The 9,108-nt window shown below is 44.8% G+C and overlaps 1 long non-coding RNA gene across 1 annotated transcript; it reads right to left on the minus strand.

Moving 5' to 3' along the window:
* Positions 1-1,367: 1,367 nt before the first annotated feature.
* On the minus strand, positions 1,368-2,122 carry LOC130554902 (uncharacterized). Its single transcript, XR_008963036.1, has 2 exons — positions 1,587-2,122; positions 1,368-1,509 (listed from the first exon to the last, which is right to left on the minus strand). It is a non-coding gene; the product is annotated as an uncharacterized LOC130554902 (long non-coding RNA).
* Between the last annotated feature and the right edge of the window lie 6,986 nt (positions 2,123-9,108).

The following is a 9,108-nucleotide window of genomic DNA, read 5'->3' on the forward strand; positions in this document are numbered from 1 at the left end:
CAACCTTTAGCCAAAAAGCGTAACGGCTAATGCTAACGCCCTGGCTTCAGCGGAACGCAGGAAAGGAGACCGGATGCTAGTTTTTTGAATGGATGTCAATGGGTTTTGTTAGCCGTTACGGGTTCTCCAATTGGAAGTATTACTGACCCTCCCATCTCCCTCTAATAAGAGTTACCCAGCATGCATTGCAGACTGAAGCTTTCTTTTTGTTGATTGTCACCATTGATGAGATTGATACACCGATTGTTCATGTCTAACCGATTCAGAAATGTAACAGTTTTGTGAAAATCATTTATTCTGTTAGTCGTCCATAACACTGCTTTAAGCTCTTTAAACTGAATCATAACTCCGCATTCACATATTAATAACGTATCACACTCAAAAGTCATTTAAAGAACTTCATTGTGATGAAATAACTATCATTTTCTGATCGCACTGGATCTTCGTTCTCTTTGCCACAACATATGTGTTTTAACACACAAGGACAATATGTATGTCACTTAATCCCATTTTCTGTGCTTCCTCATTGGCCTTCCATCCAAAGCTTGACAACTTTTTATACTCATATTCATATTCATCACACTTCCGGAATCTACGCTACTTCCTACCATCAGCGGTCCAGTCGCAATCCAGTTGTTTGCCAACCGCCTCTCGATCTCTTCTCCATTCACTGCGTATTTCTTCCTTGCACAATTTGAACTCAACCACCGCGTGTCAGTCGTTATTTCCAAATGGCGCTTAAACGACAGCGGGCCTCTACGTTCTGTGTCGCACAGTAGACGCTCTTCTCGACCAATCACGTTCCTCACATGTTGTTATAGAAACCTCATTCACTAATAGAAACATTAAATGGTAGTCAATGGTGCACCAGAACTTGTTTTCCTAAATTCTTCAACAGAACAAAAATATACAATATTTTTCTACTATGGTAGTGGATGATGTCCTAGAACTGAAAATGTCTTAAGATTCTTACAAAAATCTAAACGTATCTTAGTGACAGTGTTAGTTCTTTGGGCATTGTAGCACATGTTGGACATTATCCTTAATAGCGTTGTCAATATGTATATTTCTCTTAAACGCATCGATTCGCTTCAGAAGACCTTTGTTAAGACCACGGAGCCGTGTCGAGCTGCTCTTTGATCGATGGATGGACTTTTTGGAGATTCAAAAAATTGCCCCCCATTCGCTCCCATTCTACTGCTTGGAAGTAAAAGGATACGTGGTATGATAACTCTGACTCCATTATTCCACAAGAAGAAAGTCACATTCACTTAGGATGCCTTGAGGGTAAGTAAAACATGGGGAAATTTTGATTCAAGCCTGAAATAACCCTTTAAGAGAGTATAAACTTGGAAACCGTCTGCAGACCACCTTTACGAAGTCTCTCGCCATTCATGATCAGAAAGGTCAGAGATTAGGATGAAGACTCTTGGGTTAACTGGGAGTAGCTTTTTGTTTTTCTTTTCCACCTCCTTTATTCCCTTTCTCCGGATTGATGATGAAAAACACCTTAAAAAAAAACATTTATAAGTCTGTAAATGAAGCTACACTGTAATGAATCTCCCCTCCTAAGTCTCTTTACATACCTTTGCAGGAATTCAAGCACTGACGCCAGTTCAGTAGGGTAGTGAATGTTGGAGCAGTAATAACTGCCGAACATTAGGCAAACAGCAGAGATGAAAGAAGTGATGTCATCATTCACAATCTTGCGGTCCACAGCTTCAATTCAATTCAATTTTATTTATATAGCGCTTTTCACAATGTGCATTGTTCCAAAGCAGCTTTACAGGAGAAAAAAAGAAAAACTGAAAAAAAAGGTCAAACACAGCACAGTGCATGGTGTTTATAGAACAAGCAAGGTTATTCTAGTAAATAATATCTAATAAATGCAGTCTCCTGGTGGTTTATTTAGCATATTTTGCATTAAGTGAATGAAAAGATGTGTCTTTAATCTAGATTTAAATTAGGAGAGTGTGTCTGACCCTCGAATAGTATTGGGAAGGCTATTCCAGAGTTTAGGTGCTACGCATGAGAAAGCTCCGCCCCCTTTGGTGGATTTGGTTATTCTAGGTGTTATCAAAAGTCTGGAGTTTTGAGATCTTCGAGAGCGTGATGGGTTGTAGTGTGGTAGAAGCTCTGTTATGTAGGTAGGGGGTCCGTGTACTTGGCGGCCAACGGATTTTCCTTTTGAAATTAGAACATCAAAATCGGGAATCCAGCTGTTTTCCGGTTTTTGCGTTGATTATGAAAACGAAAAATGAACCGTTGTCCGTTTTTTTTCAAATGTGATTATAAGTGGAAATCGGGAATTAAAATGCACCTGTGAAAATCTTATATCTCAGTTTTGTGCAGATTGTTTGTAGTGACCCGGAAGCTGGGATACAGCTACGACCGGAAGTGATGAAAAATCTCGAAATAAAATTACAATTAATTACATTAGCTAACGCCTACACCTGCCCCAAACCTAAATCTAACCTTACAATAATACAAAATAGTAATTAACTGTTGTTCAGCTTGACAAAAATTATGAGGCATTGAAGTGCGCATGCCCAGTGGAGGTAGTCTACCCAGGGCAAAGAGTGCCTGTCATTCGTAAATCATTCAAAGATGGCCGCCAGCATGGAAAGTTTTGGTTTCGAAACTTTCGTTCTCTTTCGAGGAGACAAACGAGTTACCCTTAAAATCGATGACATGTCTGTTGACAAGATATGCAGGATTTTTCAGGTATGGTAATTGTTTAACTCATTATTGACATTTTGCACGTTAAGGATATTGTGTTTCTACAGGTAGGATAGTAATGCTAATAACTAGCTCAGTTGCATGTGACTCCACGACAGGTAGAATGAGTTGATGCTAGGTAACGTTAATGGATATCGCTCCACGGCTAAAATGAAAACATCTTAAATCAATAAACTCTACAGATTTCAATAGCACTGGGTGTCTAAATTATGATCAAGTGTGATCTGTCAGGAGTCAGGACCCATATACCACTGCCGATCATATCCTAGTGCTATCACAGGCGTAACCTCAAGTTTATTAATGTAAAGGAGATCGATCTGAATACAGTCTCTCACATATTCAGTTTACTACAGTGTTCTTTAAACTTTTATGGGGTTCTATCACGTAAAAACAATCATGTTTCATTATATCCAATTAAACAGGCACTGCAAACACTGCAATATTCCCAGAGCCAACAGGACGATTTTGCACTATCAGTCTTTCACACCGCGGTCATTACGAGGTCCACGGAGATCTAGATCAAAGGCAGCCCTCTGCAAGTAGAGCCCTACACACTCCACATGTTCCTTTTGCCTTCATGCACCAACCTTCATTTCCTGGATCCACTGACACACCACGAGCTTCCCCTGGAACTTCACGAGCTGGTGGCCCGTTCCCAGCAAGATCGTTCCAAAGGTTACTTATTAATTATGCAACTCATGTCTGCTGCTAAAATTTCATCCTAAAATACAGTAGTCAACATTTGAAGTGGATCAAAACCTTTCATCAAAGTTATACATGAATTTTGAACAATACCCATTCTTGTATTAGGACAACTTTGATGAACTTTTTTTGATCCACTTCAAATGTTGGCTACTGTATATTTATATCATTTTAGACCCATAGGTGTGATTTAAAAGAGTCTCATTAATCCCCAGGTCAATCCATATTGCTGAAATAGTGAATGAAAAGATAAGTACTTCAAGGACAGTGGTCATTCGCTTTTTGGAAGCTGATGCAACTGTTGATGGAATAACATCAAAGGTGAAGGATGCCTTGGGCTCTCATGAGCCTCTTACTCTCACATACTGTCACGATTGTGGTGCAGGAGAGAAGAACCCAAGCGCAGGCAGGCAGTGAAGGGGTTAACAGAAAATATTTATTACAAAAACACACAAAACAAAACCCACGAGGGGGTATAAAACAGGAACTAAACTAAGAAACAAACTTGAAATAAAAGACTTCCCACGAGGGGGGCAAAATGAAAACAAGAACACTAAACTAAACTAAAGGACACGACCAAACGTCTTAAATCAAAAACACAACAGGGTAGACCACAAGACTCACGGAACACGAACAGGGCAAGGACCAGGAACATGGGTGAGAGCACAAACATAATCCACACAGTACAATCCACGAGCACAGGACAAAGAAACATGAGGGTATATATAGGCAAGACAAACAAGGGATAATTACATGGGGCAGGTGTGGGACATTAAACACTCGGGAAAGGATAACAAGGAAACGAGAGGAATGGGGCCAATGACAAGACACTGGAGAGAACGTATATTACTGTCAAACGGACAATAATATGTTTCTCTCCACACATAACCAAAGACTTTGTCATGGCTCTGCTACAGGACCAAGAAAAACATGACTAAGGAAGCAGAGCCATGACAGAAGCCCCCCCTTTAATGAGCACCTCCAGGTGCTCACCAAGGGGTAGACGGACAAGACAAGGCAGCCGAGACAAAGACAAAAACCAGACAAACATGGTGAACATGACAAGGGGTAGACAGGACAACAAGACTACAGGATTGGGGTGGGATAACAAGAACAACAAACATGGGAGGGGGGGTGGGCAAAACAAGAGTTCACAGGGGGAACACCAAAAGGGTTGGGGGAACAGTCCCAGTCCCCGGCTGCGCTCGAGGGCGCTGAGTCCTGGGGGACTTAGGAGGAGTCCCGGGGGGAACAGTCTTTGGCCCTGGGAGTCTCCCAGGGACCGGCTGGACAGGGCTTGACGCCGGCTGGAAGGCCGGCTGGACAGGGCTTGACGCCGGCTGGAAGGCCGGCTGGACAGGGCTTGACGCCGGCTGGAAGGCCGGCTGGACAGGGCTTGACGCCGGCTGGAAGGCCGGCTGGACAGGGCTTGAGCCGGCTGGAAGGCCGGCTGGACAGGGCTTGACGCCGGCTGGAAGGCCGGCTGGACGCCGGCTGGATCACCGGATGGACGCGGCTGGATCACCGGACTGGACGCCTGGCTGCGGACTGGCCGGCTGGAAGGCCGGCTGGAGCCGGCTGGATCCCGGACTGGACGCCGGCTGGATCCCGGACTGGACGCCGGCTGGATCGCCGGACTGGACGCCGGCTGGATCCCGGACTGGAGCCGGCTGGATCCCGGACTGGACGCCGGCTGGATCACCGGACTGGACGCCGCTGGATCACCGGACTGGACGCCGGCTGGACCACCGGACTGGACGCCGGCTGGACCACCGGACTGGACGCCGGCTGGACCACCGGACTGACGCCGGCTGGATCCACCGGACTGGATCGCCGGCTGGATCCACCGGACTGGACGCCGGCTGGCACCGGACTGGACCACGGCTGGACACCGGACTGGACACAAGACTGGACACCGGGCTGGACACAAGACTGGACACCGGACTAGACACAAGACTGGACACGGGACTAGACACAAGACTGGACGCCGGCTGCACCGGAATGGACGCCGGCTGCACCGGACTGGACGCGGGCTGGACCGGACTGGATGCCGGCTGGACCGGACTGGACGCCGGCTGCACCGGACTGGACGCCGGCTGCACCGGACTGGACGCCGGCTGCACCGGACTGGGCGCCGGCTGCAGCGGACTGGGCGCCGGCTGCAGCGGACTGGGCGCCGGCTGCAGCGGACTGGGCGCCGGCTGCAGCGGACTGGGCGCCGGCTGCAGCGGACTGGACGCCGGCTGCACCGGACTGGACGCCGGCTGCACCGGACTGGACGCCGGCTGCACCGGACTGGGTGGTGCCCCCCTCCTCGACTTCTTCTTCGACCGGCCCACAGAACGTGTGACCGGTTGCTGAGAAGCGATGGGGAGCCCGGTTAGCTCCGTACTAGAGGAGTCGGACGGGGAGTCCCACGACTCCCTTCGTCTGCGCCGGCCACGGATGCTGATAGGCGGAGGAGGAGCTGCCGGGGGAGAGGCGGACGGTGCGGCCATGCCGATGACCCCGATCTCCATGACGCGACCCTCCGGGATCGCAGGCAGGGAAGATGGGTAGCAGGGCTGGGCTGAGACCCTGGACTCCGGGCGATTCATGGCATATCTCACCGTGCACTCGAAGTCCAGTGGTCTCAGCATCCTCATCTCCGCCCGTGACAGAGGGTCCCTGAGGCCACCGTTAAAGAGGACCGCGAGTTCCGCCTCCCCAAAAACCACCTTCTCAGAATAAACTGCCTCCTCTGCAGCCTTTAGGAAGCGGTCGACATAGTTCATGATATTGTCATCTCCCTGACGGTGGCTGCAGAGGAGGTGAGTCTGGCGGGATCTTTGGGTGGTCATGCTGCCTGCTGGGTTCAGTACTGGCTCGTGGATTCTGTCACGAGGGTATAAAACAGGAAAAACAAACACTTGAAATAAAGACTTCCCACGAGGGGGGCAAAATGAAAACAAGAACACTAAACTAAACTAAAGGACACGACCAAACGTCTTAAATCAAAAACACAACAGGTAGAGCCACAGACTACGGAACACGAACAGGGAAGGATAACAAGGAAACGAGAGGAATGGGGCCAATGACAAGACACTGGAGAGAACGTATATTACTGTCAAACGGACAATAATATGTTTCTCTCCACACATAACCAAAGACTTTGTCATGGCTCTGCTACAGGACCAAGAAAAACATGACTAAGGAAGCAGAGCCATGACACATACAGCCAAGGCAACGAGTTAACTGACTCTGAGTCCACAAGAAGTGAGTTGTATGACCAGAAACTTCTAATTAGCAGGTTCTAATTAACATTAATGTTGATTTTAAATACAGAAACAAAATACATGTCCTCTGACTCCTAAGGTTACCATTACTGGAAACAGAATTCCAGAAAAATTTATGCCATCTCTGAACAAGACTTTGTGGAGTTCCAGAATGGAAGAAGAGCTAAAATAAGGTAATACAACATTTTGATGGTGAAATCATATAGCCTGTGAATAAAAAGGTCCAAATTTAGGTTACATTGTGTGCTAGTGACTGAATGTTTTTCAAATATCAGTTCTTATGCATAGCTATTATTGGAACTTCATTTGATAGTCTGCTTTTTTTGTTGTTGTTGTCTTGACCATCCTTTCTTTACTGTCCCTACATTTTAAGTCGAAGGGCTGAAGAAGGCTCAAGCCTACAAGAGGTCATTGCTAAAATTGACCAACTAAAGCAAGCTGCAGAGGGCCTCCAAAACATCACTTCATCAATAAACCAGCTGTCTGATCTTGCAAAGACCAAAACCACAGCAGTAATGTCAAACAACTGTCTGCAACTAATGAAGGATGCCTTCACTTGTCCTGTTTGTAAAGGTATGTGTAAGATATGTAGCTGTGGATACTTGTACAGTCAGTTAAGTTAATTATCATATTAAAAGTAACTATAATTTTCAGCATTAATTTCTTTGTTTAAAACCTTACAGCTCTATTGTCAGAGCCCATGTTTGCCATATGTTGCAAGTCTCTGGTTGGATGCCGAACGTGTGGAGCAGTGGTTGTTAAATGCAGATAACTGTCTGAAATGCAGAGCAGAACAGTTTAACTCCAATGTGCATCAGGTTAGAGGTCTCTCTGACGTCCTGTCTTTCTTCAGTGAGATATAAATAGGATGGGCAGACACGTTACCGGAGAGCTACACAGGCTGAAAGTTCGCATTTCAAGTTAACGGCTGTTAAATATACTGCTCAGTTCTCACCAAATGTGTAGTGTAATGTTCTGTTTAATGTTTTTGAGTAGAACACTACTTGGTAAATGCAATTAAGTTCAAGGAAGTTACTGTTACATTATCTACATTCAATCTGGTGAGCTTAGTTTTCAGGCAAAAGCTCAGTTTGTTTACAAGACAAGACCACTAAAAAAACATGACTGAGAAAGACTTGTTAAACTGGAATGTATTTGTGATTAAGTGCAATTGTTATGAATTGAAACAGGTTTTACAGTTTCTGCAATAAATGTTTTTTGTAATGTACCGTTTCATTGATCATTGCAGGTCACTTGTAACGGTCACACACATCTTCTGACGATATCAATAAGAGACATAACTGCATCTTTAAAAGGGCCATAGTTATGGTTAATCACATTTTGGTGTAGTGATAACAAGTCAATTTGAGAACCAAATTCAGTCTCAGTCCATTGTTGGGCTTTACGGGAAGGTTTACATCCAAAAATGGATTGATTGATTCCCTTTTCAAGGCTGATCCCAATTCCTGCTGATAAAGGTCAGCAGCAACAGTACCAATAGGCAGGTTGTCCTCTTGAAGTTTTGCAGGACACCCTTCTTTAGCCAGTTCATTTGGTATTCCCTTTCCTTCAAGAGAGTAGAGTGAGTAGTGAGAAGTTACCGACTGGTGATAACCAAACTTCTATTAGCAATTTATTTTAGTTGGTCTCTCACAGCAACAGAGATGTCAAAACAGATTATAATTTCAATGTGCTGAAGATGTATTCAGACTAAATAGGTTTTATAGAATAGGGGTATGTCAAGAATATGATATTTCAAAAGGATGGACTCTGACACATCCTGTGCATATGCATGTCATTGAACTAGTTGGTGTTTTATTGTAATTTGAGCTACAAATTTAAACATTAAAATAAAACAACAAAATTTAATTTAAACCACTTAATTAACAAGACATGCTTGTAATGCAGCCAGTCAAATGAAATGAATCATACCTGGTATCCTGTGTGCATTCCATGCCTCTTTGACATTTGTGATGCCAACTCTAGCTATCTGGCATTTCAGGTTTGACACACAATACTTGTATGTGTTGTCCTCCATGTCCAGTTCCTCCTGGTTCACCGGCTGTACCAAAGCTGACTTCAAAGGGTAGTTGACTCTGGCATTCACCTCTGACCACATTCTCTCTATCACGTGGTTCTGTGAATGTTTTAAGAATAGTGTTAGTATGTCTGCAGTCTTTTATATGTTTATTCTACTATATACTACCCTGTACAATGTCTCTTATATGTTATTATCCCCCATTTTCTGTAAAATAGTCTTTATTTTATATATGCACAATTTAGAATGTTTTAGACTTTAAATCGTATTATATTGTATTGTCATTGTGTTGAATGTCTGTACTAGAAGCTTCCAACACCAAAGAAAATTCCTTGTGTGTGCAAGCACACTTGG

Source organism: Triplophysa rosa, linkage group LG5 (assembly GCF_024868665.1).
Source record: "Triplophysa rosa linkage group LG5, Trosa_1v2, whole genome shotgun sequence".
NCBI lineage: Eukaryota > Metazoa > Chordata > Actinopteri > Cypriniformes > Nemacheilidae > Triplophysa > Triplophysa rosa.